The following is a 21,027-nucleotide window of genomic DNA, read 5'->3' as shown; positions in this document are numbered from 1 at the left end:
CACTTAAGGCAGGGACCCAATCATTTGTGTCATTGTTTCCCATAACACCTGGTGCCACACTGAGCCCAAAATACTTGGGGAATGAGGCAAGGCAGACCTTATCTGGCTCCCAAGCTCTTGTCTCACTTTTTACCCATAAATTCAGCAGCAGAGGGCGGGCCAGCTGGGATCCTGGACACTGAAACGCCTCCGGGCTGCCTTCCTGGTCTCTAGTCCCCACCGTCTTCCAATCCTCCTACAGGCTTTCGAAGGCTATGGGGGGGGGGGGTAGGTGCTAGCTAATCCACTTGATATCAAGAATCTTCTACTTGTACTATTGAATCATGCCATGTATGCCAAAGATACTGTGGCTTTTTTTTTAATTCCCAAGTAAATAATGAGTCACAAATAAGTCATATAGCACTCGTCTGTGCCAGACATTGTTCTAAAAGAGGGCTTCTCAGTCAGATGGCATTGACATCACCTGGGAACCTGTCAGGAATGCAAACTGAAGGGAGACTTGGGGTGGGGCAGGCCACCTGTGTTTTAACAAGCCCTCCAGGTGGGTCTGAGGCACCAAAGTTGAGAACGTCTGTCCTGAGGGCTTTTCATGTAGAAACTAACTCACTGAATTCCCATTCCAACCCTCTGAGGTAGGTTCTATTGTTAACTCCACTTTGGAGCTGGGGAACGGAGGCACAGGGAGGTTAGGTAACCTGCTGAAAGTCACACAGCCAATGAGGGTGGAGCCAGGATTCAAACTCGGGGAGATGCGCTTCCAATTCCTCACGGGAAGAGAGTGCTGACCTCAGGGAGTTTGGGGAGCTCATGGTGGCATCTGCCTTACCCCTGGAAAAATGTCTGGAGACAAGAGGCTGGTGCGCACAGGACAGGGCTACCCGGACACTTTGGTGGGCTAGGGGCATGCCCGTTTTCCTGGAGGTCATGTGGACCTGTGACCTGTCGCTGGCCCCAAGACAGTGAAGAATAATTTGCCTAAGTGTGTTTGAAAGTGGTGCTGTAGAAAAAACAAAGCTCTTTTAAAATCATTCTCTGCCAAGCCCTGATTGTTCCATAATGTGCTTCGCTCAGGGCCTGACAGTAATTTTCCGGGCTACACTCACATAAGTCCCATGATGAGGAGCTCAGTAGAATGCTGCCACAGCCCCTGGCCGTGGAAGGATGGCATCTATATGGCACAGGGGCCTAATTTGTCGCATAAATATGGGATCATTTTAGCTAAAGGGAAATGACTGAGAGGACAGAAAGAGCATCCAGGAAACATTCCGCCCCCCACAAAGGCTCTTCTGCCCAGCTGCGATGCTCCATCTGGGGTCCTGGGAGAGAGCTGTGGTGGCCACCATGAAATGGTAGCACATTCCTGTGGCTGATACCATGCAATTTTCTTTCAAAGTATGCTTAAAGATTTTACTAGCTTTGGGGATTGGGGTAGGAGAGGAAGAGAGACAGGGAGATAAATAGACAAAAATAGACAGAAATACAGAATAAAGATGTGAAACTGACTACAATAAATTAAGCAGAGCTGGCATAAAGATCCTTCATCTTTCTTCTGTGCTGGTCCATCTCTTGGCCTCTAAGGGACCGGGATTAACATCCCCCAAGAACCGCACTGTGTTGGGTGCTTTCCGTGTATCACTGGGCTCAATGCTCCCCACAACCTACCAGATGATATTATTGTACCCATTTTGCAAAAAGTTCAAGAGACAAAACTAGGTTTCAAACTTCCTTCTGTTCACCACCAACCCAACACTTTCTGCTACATTTACCTTATCGCAATGAGTCTTGATTCTTTTGCCTTCAAAACAGGTCCCCAGATAGAACAATAATTGGGACTTAAAAACTAAATTATAAATGCTTCTTTCACTCTTCCCCTCATTCCCATAGCTTGCTCCTGTACTTTTTTGTCTATTCTCATCTCGTGGACACATGAACGTGTCAAGTTAGTCCAGGTGGGAATGTTCATCTATCTATAAGGACATGAAATGGCATTGTTGTTAGGGTGCAAGTGTAGGTTCTCTGACCCCATCAAAAACCCGCTAATGATGACCCTCTTCCCCTGAACCATAAGGGCTCAGGGCTGTTCAACGAAGGAATATTTATTAATTTCGAAATTTTCAAATTAAGTGCTCAAGTTCAAAATGGTAGATTGGGCTTACTTTACCTCTCCTACCTCCCAAATCTCATTGAAATAACAGGAAAGAAATACAAAAGAATAAATCCATAACAAACACAAAAGGGTCCCAGCAGCAATCCATAACATTTCACAAATGCCTAGAAGACAAAGATGGGATCGTATTGATGCATAAAGCTGAGTGGAAAATTGACACCCCAAAAATACACACAAGAAGAGAACTGGCCTGGAGGTGGAGGCACCATTCCCAGCAAAGCCCTGATGAGACCCCCAAATCAGAACCTGAGCTATGAAGAATGGCGGGGGGCCTGTGGGGTCGTTAATTAAAGGCCTCTAGGAGTTTTACAGCCCCCAACTCTCCTCCACAGAGAGCAACTGGCTGCAATGGCATTTGCTGTGTAAAAAAAAAGAGAATCCATTTGCTCTTGGCTTCTGGAACATTCTCCCCTGAGGGCTCCTGTTAAGTGATGCGGATTTGGTCAAACTACTTGGCTCTGCAGCATATAATACTTTCATAATCACAATACTTTACATTCTTTGTATTGCTTTTCAGCTTTTTAAATCAACCTGCAGACAAAACTTGGAATACCTAGAATATGAATCTTATAAACCTTGAAAAGGTAAAGTAAATACTACAGCTCAGAGAAGGGAGGTAGGAGGGTGGAGAGGGGAGGTGTGCTCTCGCCCCCTGTTACAGTCTTCCACGCAAGTGGGAAGTAAGCACCTACCCTGTGTCTGGACTGTTCTGGGCCCTGAGAGGCATCAAGGAACCAAGGGACAGACATCCTCACCTCTGTGTCACTTCTGTTCTAGTGGCAAGTCAATGGATACCGCCTAAAAGTTAATGAATCACAAAATGAGGACTTAAGTATATTATTTACAACTGTGAAAGTAACCACAAGAGTGGTTGAAGATAATAGTATTATGTACAAAAATCCATGGAAGAGGAGAGAGAGTGTAAATGTGCTAAAATCCCTGTCATCGCAGGGGGAGAATGGCTGCAGATTAAATTGGACAAATTCAAGAAACAGATGCAGAGGGAATTATCTCAGCTTGTGGTAGGAATCACCAGAACAAAACGCTGACATGGTTAAGGAGTTACATCTAGGGCATGGTCCGGGACTCGGGACCGGGGGAGAGACACTTACTCTCCACTAGGCCTTGATACTTCTCAGGGGTTGGGGAGGAGATGTTTTTGTTCATGTGCACATAAATAAACATTATACATAGATAAAATGATTAAAAAAAAAAAACTTCACAAATCCTGGGAAAAATGCAAGGTAGATATTCTCATTCCTATTTTACACGTGAAGAAGCAGAAGACGGCCCTCGGTCCCATACTTGTGATTAGAAACCAGGTCTCCTACCACTGGCTCCAAATTTCCCCTACTCCCCTGAGCCTTCTCGTTTTGGATGGAGACGAGAATTGGTTGGAATAGGGTTGGAATAGGGTTGGAATTCTTGATTCATTGCAGTGGACTCTGGGCAGCTCACTGTTCATCTTTAAAAATAGGGAGAATCTGATCAGCATCCCCCAGGCTGGTGCATAACAGGCCCTCAGAAATGTCAGCTTCCTTTCTTTATATTTCTTTTTTAGCCCATCCAACATTTGGAATATTAATACCATTTGTCAATCATGTTTTCTTCTTATCATTTTATGTGATTTATCACTAATTCAGACTAAATGAATCTGGCAATTCATTGTAACGTGCAGCCTTGACCATATCAAAGGGCTTGACTCAGGGAGGTAGACAAAGTCAAGTTTAAAACATTTGGCAGGAAGACATGATTCCACTGACACAGCCAACCAGTGTACCAAGTGGGTGAGTTGATGGGCAGGCAGTGTGAGAGGTACTGGGAAGACTTTAACGTTTATCCCCCCAAATATCCCTTTCTCACTCACCATGCTGAGATGTCACCCTCAGAGTCACTCCTTTGGACTTTGAAGAATTTTGGATTTCTCTGGTCCCCTGTGCAAGTGCAAGTGTTACAACCACCTGGCAGGGGTGGCTGTCCAGCTGAACACCATCTCTGGGGACTAGACCACTGGGGAGGGGCCTGGGAACGGATAGAGAAGAAAGAGGGAGGGAAGCAGAGCAGCATTGAAGGCGGAGGCACCGTGGACGATTCCACAAGCGTCCCCAGGTTTCTTCTGCCTGTTATAACCGGAGAGAAGCAGCACTTCCTCTTGAAGGAAGGGTGATTAGCATACAAGAGTTCACAGGATCAAGCACCAACTATGTGCTAGGTAGGCACCGTGCTAATGCTTCACAGGAGTTAGCTCATTTAATCCTCACAACAACCCCACGAAGGTGTCACTATTATTATTTCCACTTCACAGATGGAGAAACTGAGACACAGAGAGGCTAAGTGTCACACCCAAGTCACATAGCTGTGTGAGAGCCAGGATCTGAGCCCAAGCAGCTCGACTCCAACGCCATGCTCTGCACCATCACGCTAGAAACACGGTTGCCACCCTGTAACACACACACACACACACACACACACACATCCTGGGAGGACTTTCAGGGAAATCCGGCTTCAAAAAATGTTAGTTGCCAAGTTCTGGCTTTTAGAGCCAGTGAAACAATGAGAAGTTTTTTTTGTTTGTGTGTTTATTGCAGTAACATTGGTTTACAACATTGTGTAAATTTCAGGTGTACATCATTATACTTCTATTTCTGCATAGATTACATCATGTTCACCACCCAAATACTAATTACAACCCATCACCACAAACATGTGCAGAATTACCCCTTTTGCCCTCCTCCCTCCCCCCTTCCCCTCTGGTAACCACCAATCCAATCTCTGTCTCTATGTGTTTGTTTATTGTTGTTATTATCTACTACTTAATGAAGGAAATCATACGGTATTTGTTTGTTGCATGTAAAAACACTTATCTGGGCCGACCCCGTGGCTTAGCAGTTAAGTGCCCGTGCTCTGCTACTGGTGGCCCGGGATCCGATCCCAGGCGCGCACTGACGCACCGCTTCTCCGGCCATGCTGAGGCCGCGTCCCACATACAGCAACAAAAAGGATGGGCAACTATGACATACAACTATCTACCGGGGCTTTGGGGGAAAAAAATAAAAATAAAAACACTTATCTGATACTGACATAGTAAATTTATTCTCTGTCACTCCAGAGGACAGAACTAGAACTGAAGGGTGGGACTTACAGGAGGCAGACAGTTGCTCAACATAAGCAGTATAATAAGAAAAATGGGCTGCTGTGGTAGGTAATGGGCTCCCTATCAGGGGAGGTATTACAGCTTGGGCAGCTCCAGGCTAGGGATGGGCTGATGGTCTGTGCCCCAAGGACAATGTTGGAAGAGATGAGAATGAAAGCCCCTCCCAGCCCTGGCAGTCAATTCAAACACAATTCTCCAGATCTGCCATGGTAAAGCAGTGCGCTGAGCCAATAGGAGAAGCACGATAAACAAGACCCGACCCAGCCTCTCAAGAGTTTACGATGTGATTCTCAGATTTTCTAATATCGTCTACATGGAGTTTCTGGGAGGAATTTAATAAAGAACAGTGAGGATTCATTCCTTTCATCTCCTAAGGGTAAGTCTGCTCTGACCTGCCCAGTCATCCTTTCTGTTCTCTGTCTGCTTCCGGAGAGAGCAATGAGGATTCAGGCTTATTTAAAAAAAAACAAAACACATGTATAATATATTCAATGTCTTTGCCTCCACAGAGGAAATGCTCTGTGTTACTGTAAATAATAATTTGCAGGTCAGCAAAGGTTGTTAAATGTCCCCGATGCTTTTTCTCACTTCCCTCCAGACTCTCGTAATTACTACTGATCTGAACCCAGCGGGCAGAGATGCACATTTCTCTGTCCAGGAAACAGCAGTAGTGTGGTACCCTCTTCCCACTGTGCGTGAAAGCCTGTATGTCTGTGTATCGAGCCCATCCTGAACCCATATCAGAGCCGTTCACGTCCCTGCGTGGAAGCAGCCACATGGATACTTGGCAAGCTGTTGCCCAAAAGGCCTAAGTCTGCGGGTCATGGCACCTGGGTTCTAAAGCTGGCTCTACCACAATCTCATGACTTCACACCCAACCTCTTGGGCTTCTGTTTCTTCATCTGTAAAGCTGAGAGCACAATCCACTCAGGCATTGCTTAACGTTCTGAGAAATGCGTCGCTAGGCAATTTCGTCATTGTGCGAACATCATAGAGTGTACTTAGACAAACCTAGACGGTATAGCCTACTGCATACCTAGGCTATATGGTACTAATCTTATGGGACCGCCGCTGTCTGAGCGGTCCATTGTTGACCAAGATGTCGTTATGCGGCATATGACTGTACTTGCTCTGACTAATACATACTGCTATGAGAATTCATGCTTTTATTCAATATTTTATTCTAAATATTTATGGATCGTCACTAAAGGCCAGGCACAGTTGTAGTGCCTGAGGAGTCATAAAAAAATAGGCAAAAGTCACTCTCTCCCTGGAACTTCACTGGGGGAAGCAGATGAACACGTGAAGAAGCCAAACACACAGAATTTCTAATGGAGATAGGCGCTGTGGCAAAAAGTAAAGCAGGAAGGGGAACAGAGACCACCGGGGAGTGACCAAGGAGGGCATCTCTAAGAGGGCACTACTGGGACTTAGCCCCAAAGGGAGTAAGGAAGGGAGCCCAGAGAACACTTAGGGGAAAAGCATTCCAGGTGGTGGGAATGGCAAGTGCAAAGGCCCTGAAGCAAGGTTGAGGCGGTGCATTCACAGACCAGGGAGGCTACTGCAAAACGAGTGGGAGGAGCGCAGTAACTGAGGTCCCACAGCAGCGGGACCAGACAGGGTAGGGCCTTGTAAGGCCTTTCACTTTGACTCTGAGTGAGGCGGGAGCCCCTGGAGGGTTTTCAGCAGAGGAATGACAGAATCTGACCTGAGTTTTAAAAGAATCTCTCCAGCTGCTGTGTTTAGAAAAGAGAATCAAATGAAATAATGTTTCCTGTGGTGTTTTGAAAAGCACGAAGTACAACATGAAGAAGAAGTACAGGAAAAAGTTCCTTTCCCCACCCCTTGAATCTTGTTGGTCCTGCAAGGACTTATCAAATAAGATACAGTGGGCGTGACGTAGGCCAGGTCCAAGCCCTGGCTTTCAAAAGACCAGCGGTGCAGGAGAGTCCAGGGCTCCACCTCCTGGGCCAGTGTTCTCTCACCGCTTCTTTGAGCACAGTTCTCTATTGTGATCTGTAAGTCCCTAGTGAGGCCAGCAAGCCCTAGAGATGCAGTGCCTTGCTCAGCTCCACCACCTACCAGCCATAGGATATTGGGCAAGTTGCATAGGCTCTCTGAGCCTAATTTATTCAAAATAATAAGTTCCACTATCCAGGACTGTTATGAAAAATAAATCAGATAATACACGTTGAGAACCTAGCACTGTATCTGGTACCCAGTTATGACTCATTTAATTATTATCTTTCCTTTGTGGTGCCCTATACCAGGCTTGACCCTAACACAGAGTGTGAGCTTCCCACTATGGTGGGATTACAGCTTTTCTTTCTTCTTGTAACTTTACCTTCTTGATAGGAATGTTCCACCTCTAGACCCTCCCATCTGGGGATGAGATCACAAAGCTAGGGGACTGTCCAGGGAGGGTGTCTACTAAGATGTGTACAGCTTGTGGGAGGGGCTGTTAAGGGAGCCCGCCTGGAACAGAATCCAAGTTTGCTGATTCCTGTTTATGGGACCCTCTGCTGGGCAAGGGCTTCCCTGGGGATGGAGAAGTATAGAGGTTTGCCAGACAGCGAATGTTTGAAGAAGGGAGGCAACCCTAGAAGCCAACAATGAGATGCAAATGCCTCGCATCCTACACCCTCCCCCCATCAGTTCCCTGAGCACTGTGAGGCCCCCAATACTTGTTTTGGAGAGAATTTCAGTCAGTGTTCAGAGGAAAGAGGAAAAAAGAAAGAAGGCCAGTAAATCAGTAACAGATTTTTCTTCCTATCAGTTGGTTTAAAGTATTAAGTCAATGTCAACCAATCTAGAATTTCTAAGTTGTAAATAAAAAATTGAATGGTAAGATTTTTATCTGAGCCACATCATGAAAGCCACTATTCAGAGTCCTGGTTTATCACACTCCTCACGTAGTCTGAACTAAGGTACGGGGGCAACACCTCACGCCAGTCCAGGAAATTCATTGGAAAGTTTTCATTTCTACCTGGCTCGGTCTACGGTACTCAGATATGGCACTCCTACTGGGTCTTCTTGTTTCCCCTCCAACTTATTTCCCTCAACAGATTTCTTGCACCCTAATGCAATGAACTAACCACACAGAAACAGTCAGACCAAAGAAGGACACTACAGGACATTGAACAGGATTAAACAGTCAATCAACATGCCCAGTACCATACTAGGTACTGTGGAGAATAACAACAACAAAAACAATAATAGTAAGGACAGTTACTATTTATTGAGCACCTATTAATGACAGGCACTGAGCTACCCACTTTTCCTATATTATTTCTAATTCTTCCAAAAAATGGACAAAGTGGTTATCTTATCTCTGTTTTATACACAAATAAACTAAAACTTAAAGAAGTTAGGTAAGTTGCTCAAAGTTGCAAAACTAGTGAGAATAAAGAACTATATGATAATTTCCTCATTCCCAAAGAGTTTTAAGAAACACTGTTATTGGTAAGAGCCAATTATCCAGGAATGTTCTCTTGTTTCTAGTCGTACGTTGACATTCATTCAGCCAATAAGTATGTATAAAGTGCTTCTATGTGTATCTGCAAATACAACATTGACAACAGAGAGAAAATATGTAGAACAACTATTTATTCGACTTTGTGGAACACAATGGAAGGTCAGAGAAAGAGGACAGTGTGCGTCAGAGAAGCCTAGGAAGTTTTCATGGAGAGAGTGAGAACTGAGTTGGGTCTTGAAAGATGAAAGAAAATTATTCAAAGGGCAATCCTAGTCAGGGAAACAGGACAGGCAAAGGCATTTAGGCACAAATAAGCGTGACAGGAGAAAGCAGGTGGAAGGAAGTAGAAATGTCATACGTGAAAGAATGAAACTGTTCCCACCCCCTACAGGGACTGGGCAAGGGAATGGCACTTGTACAGGGATTTAATTGGACTGTTGCAAATGATAATTCCAATGCTTCAAAATTCTTATTTTCAAAAGGTTTGAGAGTACTTTTAAAAGTCAAAGATTAATGGGGGGAAAAAAACTCAAACAACTAAAATTACTCTGCATTAATACTTAAATCACTAACCCTACGATGAGAGAAGCAGTCTACCAAATGATGTGGTGGCGAGGAAAGTGTTTCTGCTCCTCTTTGTGGATGGAAACTGGAATTTCTTTGAGAATTAATCTTTGTTCTCAGAAGATTCAAGCGTGTATGTGTATCTGTTCCAACAATACTCCAGAAAACTGGAAAAATAAGCAAGTGTAACTGCCCCTTGTCTTGACGTGGGAAGCTCTACAAGGACCAGATTTATTGTGCCCACATCTCCAGTGCATTAGTCTGAAGGTGTTGGAATGTCAAAGACTGCCTTGTGATGCCCTACTGTCCTACTTTCCCCTCAGCAACCTTCCAAGATGGTAGATTATTCCAGATTGAATAAATTGGACTTAGGGAAAAACTCACGTAGGGTGAGGGATGGATCCTATGATGAAAGAAACTCGTATAGGTGCATGGCATTTCTCAAAATGTAGAAATTTACACAACGAAAGTGAAAAGAAGGAAGTGCTCCGGCAAGGAGGCAGAGACCCATGGACAGAGACGGGGGGCAAGATTTGGAACTGGGATAACTTTCAAGGGGACTGTCCCAGGATGGTTTAACTTCTTGTACCCTTGCACTGGGGAAAATGAATACTTAGGCACAGTTTTAAATTATTGCCTTTTGTGGCAGAGTCTGTTAGCTGTCCTCCTTATGCTCCCCTTCCATTGTACAAAACCATTTCTGGGAAGGAACTGCTCAACAGAGGCTTCATTTCTCAGCTCTTTTTGCATCCAAGTACAACCATGTGGAATGTCATGCGGCATCTCCCAGGACCCACTGACTGCCCTCAGCATGGAAAGATCTTATTCCTTCAAATTCTCCCTGGCTTCTTTATAGGGAATCTATTGCTAAGAATATTTCCATCATTGGGATAATAATAACACACTACAATTAATAACTTACACTTTAGAGTGTTTGTGCACATGTATGACCTCATTTGATACCAACAAGAACTCTATGATGTGACTATGGCACCTACCATTGTCCCCATTTTAGAAATGAGGAAACTAAGATTCATGTGTTATCAAAATCTAAGTGGTACAGCCATAACTGAACTAAGACACAGCTGAAGAGATGCTCTGTAAGAGAGAGTTGGTGGGTCAATTCCAGCGAAATTGCTTTGCTTTGCTCCTTGCCACTGCTTCTCTCATGGTATCCAGGTTCTTTACCTTCAGAGAAACGATACAGTTCTCCCATTTTCACACGCAAATAGGCAAGACCAAGGAGCCGTGGTTCCTGTGGTTTTACTTTGAATCTCAAATCAAAATGACAACTGGAAAAGTAGAGAACAGTTCAAACTGACGTCAAAATGTTATGGCAGTTGGCTAACTCTCTGAATACAGGAGTCTTTTCTCATGTTACTTGTCCAGCTCTAGACAATGGATCCACGAAGCACCATCTCTGAGCAATTATCCAGGAATATTTCATTGCCTCCAGCCATACATTACATTCATTCAGTCAGTCAATAAATATGTATAGAAGGATGTTTCTCAACATTTTTTCATTATGACTCTCCTAAGGAGATGTTTAGACATTTTTCACCCAATTTCCCCACGAAAATTTAATGCCACAGATATACTGTGTATCTGTTTATGTACTATGACCCTTTGAAGGGCTATAAACCATTTCTAAGATTTTTTTCATGCCCCTCCCCCCAGAATCATTTTCACCACTTGGCGCATTGTCAGCTCCAATGAAAATGCATGGTTTAGAGCACTTACTATGTGTGAAGAATAAAGTGAGGAAAACAGAGTTGTTTCCTGCCCTCAAAAGCTTACAGTCCAATATGAACTAGGCTTTTTCTTGCATCATCAACAATCCTAGTAAAGGAGAGACACCAGAGGCCCTGGGTTAACTTCTGTCTAAACTGCCAAAGGCAACTTTAAGACCCTTCTCAATCCAAGAGTTTAGTGGCATTAGATCGGGTTTCAGTTCTGAGCCATCATCAGTGGGGGCTTTACAAACAAAAAAATTGCAAAGACCTGTGGTCTGTGTGGAAATGTGGTTGGGAGGAATTCACCACACATTCACGGCACAAGGAATAATTTTTGTTAAAAAAAAAAAAAAAACTGTTTATAATGAAGCACGAGACAGAATGGAACAAATTCCTCCAAAAAGTAAAAAACGGTTTTTTTCAATCACTTCCATTGAAAACCCATTCAGCAGGATTTAAATAGTCTACCCTACTCAAGATAATGTTTCACTTTCTTTAACAAGGGAAAGAATTTCAAGCTGAAAAGCCAACTGTTACTTCATTACTTTAATGGAAATCCCCATCACTTCTATGATCTACTCAATCATCGTCTTATAGGTTGAGTCACAAAAAGGTAACAAACACTAAGAAAGGGACTGAATGCAAAAGTCATTTCATTTCACTTTAGCACCTTAGAACATGTTATTTTAAATGCTTCTGGTAGGGGTGGGAGAAAAATTAAACGCATGTTATGCTCCTTCATTCAGCAAATATTTATTAAGTGCTGCTTTGTGCCAGGTACCATGTTAGGTGTTTAAAATAGGAAGTCCATTAGGGAAAGAAGTGGTACTTCTCTAGCATCTGTAGCGTGCCTGGTCTTGTACTTTATATGTGGGAGTTTCCAAATGCATTATTGGAAAATTATTACACGGGGAGCAGGAGACCTGGGTGCTAGATCCACCTCTGGCTCTGGCTGTGTGAACCTCTGTCAATTGCCTAATGCCTCTGGGACTTGATTTCCCCATCTGTAAAAATTAGGGGGCTATGCTAAATGGTAGTTCTCAACTACTGCTCTCATCTGGGGAGCTTCAAGGATATACTGACACTTGCGTCCTATCCAAGACCAACTGTCTCAGAATCTCTGGAGGCAGGACTCGGGGGGTAGGTATTTTTTAAAAGCTCTGCCCAGTAATTCTTCCAGCTTTATCTTCTTTGCTAAAGACTAAAGACAAAACCCTTGAAAGAGATTCACCTAAAAACAAGATGGCCGCTCTGACTTCCCCGCCATGGGCAATTCTCAATGAAAAGAAGAGGGTAAGGTTTGCCTCCATTACTTCCGGTTCCTGTTTGAGCATATTTGTGCTTTCCTTCTTCCTCTCCCCCATTACCATCTGTTTCCTGACTCTCTTTCTCCCCTGATCCACTAAAGTATAGTGCCTGCTATACATTTCTTGGTAAAACACATAGTAGTGTTCATTTGTAGCTAAAATAGAATCCATCTCAAGAGTTCCTGTTCTCAGGAAGGATGACCTATAACAGTAAAAGGAAAGACCCTGTACCCCCTGAGAAAGCAATTACAGGCCTCAGCAAATAGGTTGTGACACTTCTAAGAGTCGAGCAAGGCTGAAATCAAACCCTGTAGAATAGTACTTTCCCTGGCCTTGTGAAAGAGGCATATGCCCTTGACCCCCGGTGGAAAATTAGATAAAATTTCTCCAAGATTTAACCTAAAAAGCTAAGAAATTTGGAATAGAATGAGAAGTCTTCTGGTCAAAAACTTCCACCCAGTGCTCAGGCTCCCAGGCCCATCAGGGACACTTTTTACTTGACGTTTTCCAATTTGTGGACATTCCTCCAAAAAAATAGAAATTCCATTAAATTAAAATGTCCTTTTAAAGATGTCCATACACTGAAAACTCCAGGTGCCTCTGTAAAGTCCAGTTGTTTTATTTCCCTGAAGACACAGATCCGAGCTGTCTAACTTACATCCCCAATAACTTGAATCCAGAAGGTATTCAGCTAATGTTCCCTTCTCTTTCTTATGAAAGAAGTATATTTTACATTGTAGTTAAAATGGGGTATTTTTCCTTAATACCCTTTTTTCAGCCGCCAAACCAAAAACCCTTCAAGGGAAGACAAGTGCTCTCATTTAACTTTTATTCTCTATCAATTAGCAGCGTGTTTGGTACCATAATGAAAGAATGAATGAATGAATGAATAAATGAATAACTCCTATGGAGGCTTCTTCTGTAATTTTTCTCTTGTATAAACCATTCTCCCTTCTTTATTCCCCAAACTGCACTATTTTCCACCATAAGAAGACTTGGACTACTTCAAGATTAAGGAACCCTATGGCCATGCCTAAATGCCAACCATACCATTTGTACAGTGACCAAATGGCACCCTCACTGCCCTTTTTGTGTACCCCATGAAGTTGTTGCCCACAGGTGTGGGACACTACGACACCCTTATAAAGAACTTTCTGGTCTGCCTGTCCCATCTGGCCCCATGAAAGCACTCTGAAGTCTCAGTTAAGAGAAGGTTAGTTATTCATTCAGATCACATTTATTAAACTATTTTTTTAGTTTTATTTTGCAATAATTATATATTCACAGGAAGTTGCAAAAATGTACGGAGTGGTCCCATGTACCCTTCACCAAATTTCTCCAATACGCCAAACTAGTTTGCAGTTTGACGGAATAACTTTTATCAGGTATTTTTATGTGAGGAAATGGGACCTAGGGTGACCAACTGTGCTGGTTAGCCCACAACTGAGGTGGTTCCCAGAACGTGGGAGTTTCCGTTTATAAGCAAGGACAATCCCAGGCAAACTTGGATGAGTTGGTCACCCTAAAAATATCCATATAAAACTGGCCAGCAAGCAATATTTGGGGGGAATATATTCCCACCGCTCTTTCTCGTCTCTTCAAGAACTGGTTACCAACGCCCCTACTCTGCTCTCTGGCTATTAATTTCTCCTCTGTGTCCAGGTTCTCACCTCCTACTAACTGGATCTCTCTCTCCTCCCAGACCTCTGTTTTAGAATGATCCCCTCAGATTTTCCTGAGCCTCCCTTGGGCTATCAAAATTTGTATTTTCTCAATTCACACTGCTGGTCTCAACAAGATATTAGGAGAAAAGCCTTTCATTCCAGTGCAGCGAAGAGAGCCCTGGACTGCATGGTGGGAGGCAAGAGTTCTAATCTCTCTCCTGCCACCAGCTGGCTGAATGACTTTGTGCAAATCATCTTCCAGCTCTGGACTCCTTACTCTGAAAATAAGGGAATTGGTCTAAAACAGGCTCTCTCACCCTACTGACAATACTGACATTTGGGGCTGACTATTCTTTGTTGTGAGGGTAGTGCTGTGCACTTCAGCAGCATCCCTGGCCTCTACCTTATAGACGCCAGGAGCATCCCTAAGCTGTGACAACCAAACATGTCTCTGGACATTACCAAATTTCCCCTGGGGGTAAAATCACCCCTGGTTGAGGACTGGTCTAGAATATTTTAAAGTCACTTCCAGTTCTGAAAGCATTTGATATAAATTAACCCCCAGTGATTAATAGTTTCCCCTCAACCTTCCAAGAATATTTGCATTTTCAAAGTATAACCTATTTGGAAAAAAAGTCTAGAAGCATCTTCACTGAAATATTAAAAGCAGCTCTCTCTATGTTGTGGTCATAGAGGTTTAAGTTTTCTTTCTTTTTTTCTCCTCTTCCTCTTCTTTTTATTCTTTTTTTTCTTTTTTTGGTTGAGTATATATATGTATTAATATCTACATGTATCTTATGTATTACCTGAGTTATTTAAAATACTACATGTTTTTTAATCCAAATGAAATCGGTTGGTAGGTTTCCAAGCTAAAAGAGCACTAGGGAGCATGGGTTTAAACAGGAGAGATTATATTAAAACAGGATCTCACCAAGTCACATAGTTTTAAGCTATTAGACCTTTTCGTATAGTTGTATTTACTTTGAAATTTGTATGCCGTATTTATCCAAATCAGATTTTTCTGGCAAACAAACAAACAAGAGTTTTCAAAATACTTTTCACACCAAAAGCAGCCGCCCAGTTCAGGGTACCTCAGCTGGAATGAACAAAACCTCATCAGCTCTCACCTCCCAGAAGCACAGTCAACCAAAACCCATCAGCTTCTGACACTGGACCTGTCTGTCTGAGGGAGGGTCCTAGAGACCAAACTTCTTGTAAAAATCTAAAACACTTCCAAAAGCATATAGATTATCCACTTCATACAAATATGCTAAAATTTGATTGAATCATATGAAATTATTGATAGCTGACTATTTCTGACCTACAAAAGCTGCAATTTCATATGGTTTTCTCCTAATAATACTCGGTAGCTGTCAAACAGATGAAGAATCACACCCATCAGCACTGGTCCTTCCACCAGGGGCCTTGACACAGGAAGTGGGTGGAAAGGTAGAGAGAAGGGGTAGAGTTAAGGCCTGCAGGGAGGAGAGGTAGGAACCTTGGCCTCTAAATGAGTGGTAGGGGACCACGGCGGATGATGGTGTAGCCGTAGCTAACTTGACCCATGATGTCACCAGGAGGAAAAGGCTCAGAATCGTGGCTGCACCCTGTGCAGTGTGTTAAGCTCCTTGAGGGCAGAAACCATCTGCTGTTACACACATCTGTTTGTCTCACTCTGTGCCTCTCCTGCTGCGTTACACACAGCAACAACCCAGTAATCACTGCAGACTGATTATGTGAGTAGGAACATCTAAATCGTAATCCATGATGAAATGATTCAGTCTGACTTTCATTCACTCATGGATTCCTTCACCCAAAGTATATTTGCTACCTAGTACTTGCAAAGAAAAATGGTAGACAACGTGGATGCTTCACTAATTCTGTCCCAGCTCTCAATATTTCTAGCCTATGCAAATCGGGCCTAAAGAAGTAGTTTCAACACTAGAATCCAAGTGCAATGTGGTTCCATGTGAATGACTTTATCATTGAAATAAGTGAACTGGGGGGAATTCCCTCAAAGCTACGTTCATGACCCCAGTCTCTCTGACAAATGACAGTACCTGGTTAAAGTGAAGGAAAGAGTCTGCTCGGAAGAAAAAATATATTTACTTCACTAATGACTAAATCTTCTCATGCTCAGCAACTCATTTTTAATTCTCAAAAATGATGAATTTTGGGCCAGCCCTGTGGCTTAGTGGTTAAGCTCGGTGTGCTCCGCTTCAGTGGCCTGGGTTCGCAGGTTCGGATCCTGGGCACGGACCGATGCACCACTTGTCAAGCTATGCTTTGGCAGCGTCCCACATACAAAATAGGGGAAGATTGGCACAGATCTTAGCTCAGGGAAAATCTTCCTCAGCAAAAGAAAAAAAAAAAAAAACAGATGAATTTGCCCCTATTGTCAAAAATACACGGGGGCCAGCCCAGCAGCGTAGCAGTTAAGTACCCAGCGCTCTCTGCTCCAGCGGCCCAGCGTTCACAGGTTTGGATCCCGGGCATGGACCAACGCACCCCTTGCCAAGCCATGCTGTGGCAGTGTCCCATATAAAATGGAGGAAGATGGGTACGGATGTTAGCCCAGGGAGGATCTCCCTCAGCAAAAAGAGGAGTATTGGCAATGGATGTTAGTTCAGGGCTAGTCGTCCTCACAAACACACACAAAAAATACACATTAGCAACAAATGCTCCAAAAATATTCTAATATACCAAAGTCAGATTGAAGCATGAGGAGGCTAATTCTAAATCTTTTGGATTATTTTTGGGTGTTTTTTCCCTTTTACAGCATTTATGGTTTTTGAGCAGAATTCACTTGGATCTGGCTTTCCCATTAACGGAAAGTCAATTAGATTCATTCTGAATGATTAGAGCTGCTAGCTCTGATTTGAGTTCAACAGAATAAATAAATCATTCCTCAAGGGGAGGCTGTCTTTCCATTTTCTATAAGAATTTCAACAATATTCTCAAAGTCTGAAAACCTCATATGTTTGGATCATTTTCCTGTTTTGACCTGACATTTGCATTACTAATAACTTCTTCCAACATGGCTTTGACTGGCGTTAAATGACTGTCAGAAATTGGGCGGGACCATTCATAGGAGGCACAACCACACAGCAGTAGCGTGTGGTCCTGCTCCCCAGAACTCGCTGACTCTCTTGGTTACCATGATGGAAAAACCTGTAACTTCAGCTTAGTTCCATTATCTCTTCCCAAGAGAGCCTGGCCTACCATATGCTGCTTTTCTAATCTCTTCTTTAGGCATCCAAGATCTCCAGAGAAAAAAAAGACCACCGGAGGACAGAAGGAACTTCAGGACAGGGCAAGGTCAACAGGAGTTGGCAGATTTGAGTTCACATGCCACCTTTCTGCCTCCTCTGGTACCCAGAGCCAGTCATGCTCCGGTTGACCTCATCTACAATTGCAGAGGCTGAATCAGATAACCCTGCTTCAAGTCCTTATTCTCTGTAATTCTACGGCCACTCATGAAAAAATTATGCCCCTTTTCTTCTGCTCCCTCCTTCCCTTTCTTCCAATCTTTCTCTTCTCGCTCCCTCTCCCTCTCCCTGTCTCTCTCTCCTTCTTTCTTTTCCATATGGCTTGCTAAAGGCTGGCAAATACTTCCCAGCAGCCAACTAGAAGTCGTTACCAGAAGCACCACAGCTAAACAGAGGGAAATGTTTAGGTAAGCATTATAATGGGCATGGAAATAAAGAGACCACAATTCAAAGCATAAGTCATCATAGATGAGAATGCACATGTTTGGGGCTAGGTTTATGAGAAATGAACGGGATGATGCTGTGCTGGCGATTCCCTGGGCTTGTGTTTTCTTAATGCCAAGAGTGATTTATTTTCTGGTAAACAGTTGTGCTCAAGTAGGGCATCCAATTACTACAAACCTTGTTTGGTATGAAAACTAACTGCATAGAAAAATATTGCCTTAGCAAGGTTTAACTGGTTGTTAATCCAAACATGTGGCAGAGCCCGAATTCCAGGGCTCAAAATATCCTCCGCATTCTCAGCAGCATCCGAACGTCCAGAGGAGATCATAATCATCACTCTCAATGAGGCGTGACTCAGAGGTAGCATATGGAAAGAGGACATTTCCAGAAAAACCATGGTATGGAAACCAAGCCCTCTGGGGGAAGCAAGGCCTCCCTTAGGTAGAAGTTCTGCTCAGCTCCTTTGAAGTCCGAGGTTGGGCTGCTTTGGGAAGATGAAAAAAAAGTTTTTTAAATCCTCCTTTCCACACAAATCTCTTCACATACAGCTCTGTTCGCTGGGATGTTTCATCACCTTAAGAAATATATTTAAAACAGACACAAGTAAGAGTATCCTTTTATAAGTGAAGCAAAGCTCGAGGCTTTTATTTTTTTAACAAAAAAAAATTTAATTGCCTCCTTCAAATTCTCTGGGTTTGCTTCTCAGCATCCATAAGATCTAATTGTCATACTTTAAATATTTTTTGTAAGTAAAAAAACCTTGAAAGAACTCAAAAGAAAGAAAAATGAAAGGTGGGGGGAGAGAAATCTGGTCATCAAGAAAATTTAGGCTTTGTGTCAAAAAAATGTTTTAAAAAGAGAAAGAGGAGATAAGTTTAATATCCGAATCTTCCCGTTTCCCACATCTCTTTTCCATGGGGTTTCCTGCTGTGCTAATAGTTTTCAGTTGCCTCTATGAGGTGTCTGGTGACCGTGTATTCTGAGCGCTACAAATGCACCCTCGGCCTGCGTGTCCTGGAGGGTTTGTTTAAAATGCTTTTCCTGTTTCAAGGTGGTAGTTGGCAGTCGGAAAGATCCTAAACGACTTTGGAGCCATTTGAGTCGAAAGGAACGTGAAGTGTCAGCTTACCCCAGCACACAGACGAGCAGCTTTGCCACAAGGCAGCAGGCTCCTGGCTCCGTGCACTGGGTTCCCCGCCACAGGCAGGCGATACACTCAACTCCTCGAGTCATGGCGCCCCAGGGGGACTTGGCCTACAGAAATCCTCCCTCGGCCGTCCCTCCCTAGCTAGCAGGCAGATAAGTGAGCCATTCCACCCCGTTGATTCACGCAGATCACGTTAATTTAAGAATTCCAAAGATGGGGATTTCATAATCTTCCTTGGTTGTTCATTCCAATGTCTCACAACCCTTCCGCCAGGACCTGCATCTTCATCTCTAATCTCTAATCTCCCCTGATGCAATTCTAGCCTCTCCATTTTTTTCTGTCTTCACTAGAAATGAAAAACAGCCGGACACCATCTTCTGCATAATAACCCTCCATAAACTGGGAGACCATTATTAAATCACCCGGGTCCTTGTCTTCTCCGGGTTACATGACACCAGTGCCTTCAGCCTTCCCTCATACTTGCTGGCTTCTCTTTTTATTTGCATGACTCTGGGTCACTCAAATTGTTGAGGCCCATACTAGACATTTTATGAGGATTTGACTAATACTAACTAATGTGTGTGTGTGTAGGAGGGAAGTTGAGCTCACATTCCCAACAAGTTACTTTTTTACACTTTTTTATGGTGAAAGATATCAAAAAGAGTTTATATAACATATATGCACAGTTTAAAAAACAAAATAAAGTGAGAACTCATGCACCCAGCACAAGTTATTTTTTCTATTAACACTGACCTTGTGTTTAATTTTGCTTAATTTGAGAAGAGGCCGAGGGTCATTTTTGCCATTGATTACATTTTAAATTACATTTATATTTACACCCCACTGACTATATTTTAAACCAATGATGCAAGTGTAACTCTTACACATGTTTGTTATAGTCTCTTTCAAATTGGACAATATTTAGCATCAAAAATTTGATAAGATGGCCCATTCTAAAAAAGCTGAACCCAAATCAGAAAGTGTTCAAATGGGGAAGGTTTTCAGAGAGCCAAGTTTACTAACAGTCTAGTTCTCTGTTATTGAAATATTCATGTCTGAGCTCAAATACAATGTTTTCATCAGGAAATCTCAGGAAGCAGGCCACTGAATCATGTTTCCATCGGATGAAATTTGATGGTATCGTTTCCGTCATCCTAACCAATTGCCAACAATCAGACGTGCCGAGCATTCAAGTGAGTTCAAGATTCAAGCCCCATAGATTTATCGTCATGACTTTTCTACTTCTTATCAGTCAAAACAATGCTGCTTCATGAAAACATTTGAGATTAAGCAACGTTAACAAACCACTACCATTTTGTATACTTTAGGGAAAAAAGGAGTCAATGAGGTATTATTTATCATTGATCCTCAGCTCTTCATTCATAGTCAATCTGAATTTCTGCTTGAGTCAAAAGCCCAAAAGCTTCCTGGACATTAAGCCACAACTTTCAGTTCAGCTGACACGAAAGGATGTGCAGATGCTTGCTCTCAAGAGGCAGCTCGGGTTACCTCTCATCCACAGGTGGCCCATGCCCTCATCGCAGAAGAAGCCTCAGTTTACCTTCCTGGCTCTACTTCTTCCAGAACTCTCCGTGGCTAACTTTTGATGTCATGGAAAAGAATCAGAAGTAAAAGCTATGCTCTCACCAGTCTCATATCTATTTTCCCTCAAGCAGACTGAGGTCTTTCTCGTTTGTTTTTATGTTTTGGTTCGGTTTTTTCGTTTCCCTCTCCTGCCAGCTGCTTCATTCGCGTGGCTGGGACCACACCTAACCTGTTTGTGTTTACAGGTCTTCCTCTTACGACCTGATCAAGGTTTGTGACTTGGAAACAAACTTACTTTTGTTTCTTTCAAGATTCCGGATCCAAAAATTGAAACCACTGTTGAACACAGACCTCAGCTGGCTCCATCACACGTTCCCAAGAAGCCGTGCAGAGGTTGCTTCCTGCACCCAATCCCTTTATCCACTACCAACCCTTTCCCTTGGCTTTGGGTAAAATATTTTTAAACCATCTCCATGCTAACTGTGAATTTATAAAGACTATTCACTTCCTTTTTTTTTTTCTCCTAGCTAATGCCCACATTTTATTTCAGTTCCCCTT

The 21,027-nt window shown here is 43.1% G+C and overlaps 1 long non-coding RNA gene across 1 annotated transcript in view; it reads left to right on the top strand.

Moving 5' to 3' along the window:
- The first annotated feature begins 5,593 nt into the window (after positions 1-5,593).
- The window catches only part of LOC147915713 (uncharacterized), a 78,806-nt gene continuing 63,372 nt past the window's right edge, over positions 5,594-21,027 (top strand). Inside the window, exon 1 of the long non-coding RNA XR_015553904.1 lies at positions 5,594-5,697. This is a non-coding gene — a long non-coding RNA (uncharacterized LOC147915713). The remainder of the gene's footprint in view (positions 5,698-21,027) is intronic.

The sequence above is a fragment of the Ceratotherium simum genome, chromosome 13 (assembly GCF_057802395.1).
Source record: "Ceratotherium simum simum isolate JZ-2026a chromosome 13, ASM5780239v1, whole genome shotgun sequence".
Classification (NCBI taxonomy): Eukaryota; Metazoa; Chordata; class Mammalia; order Perissodactyla; family Rhinocerotidae; genus Ceratotherium; species Ceratotherium simum.
This window is presented reverse-complemented; position numbering and strand designations above follow the sequence as displayed.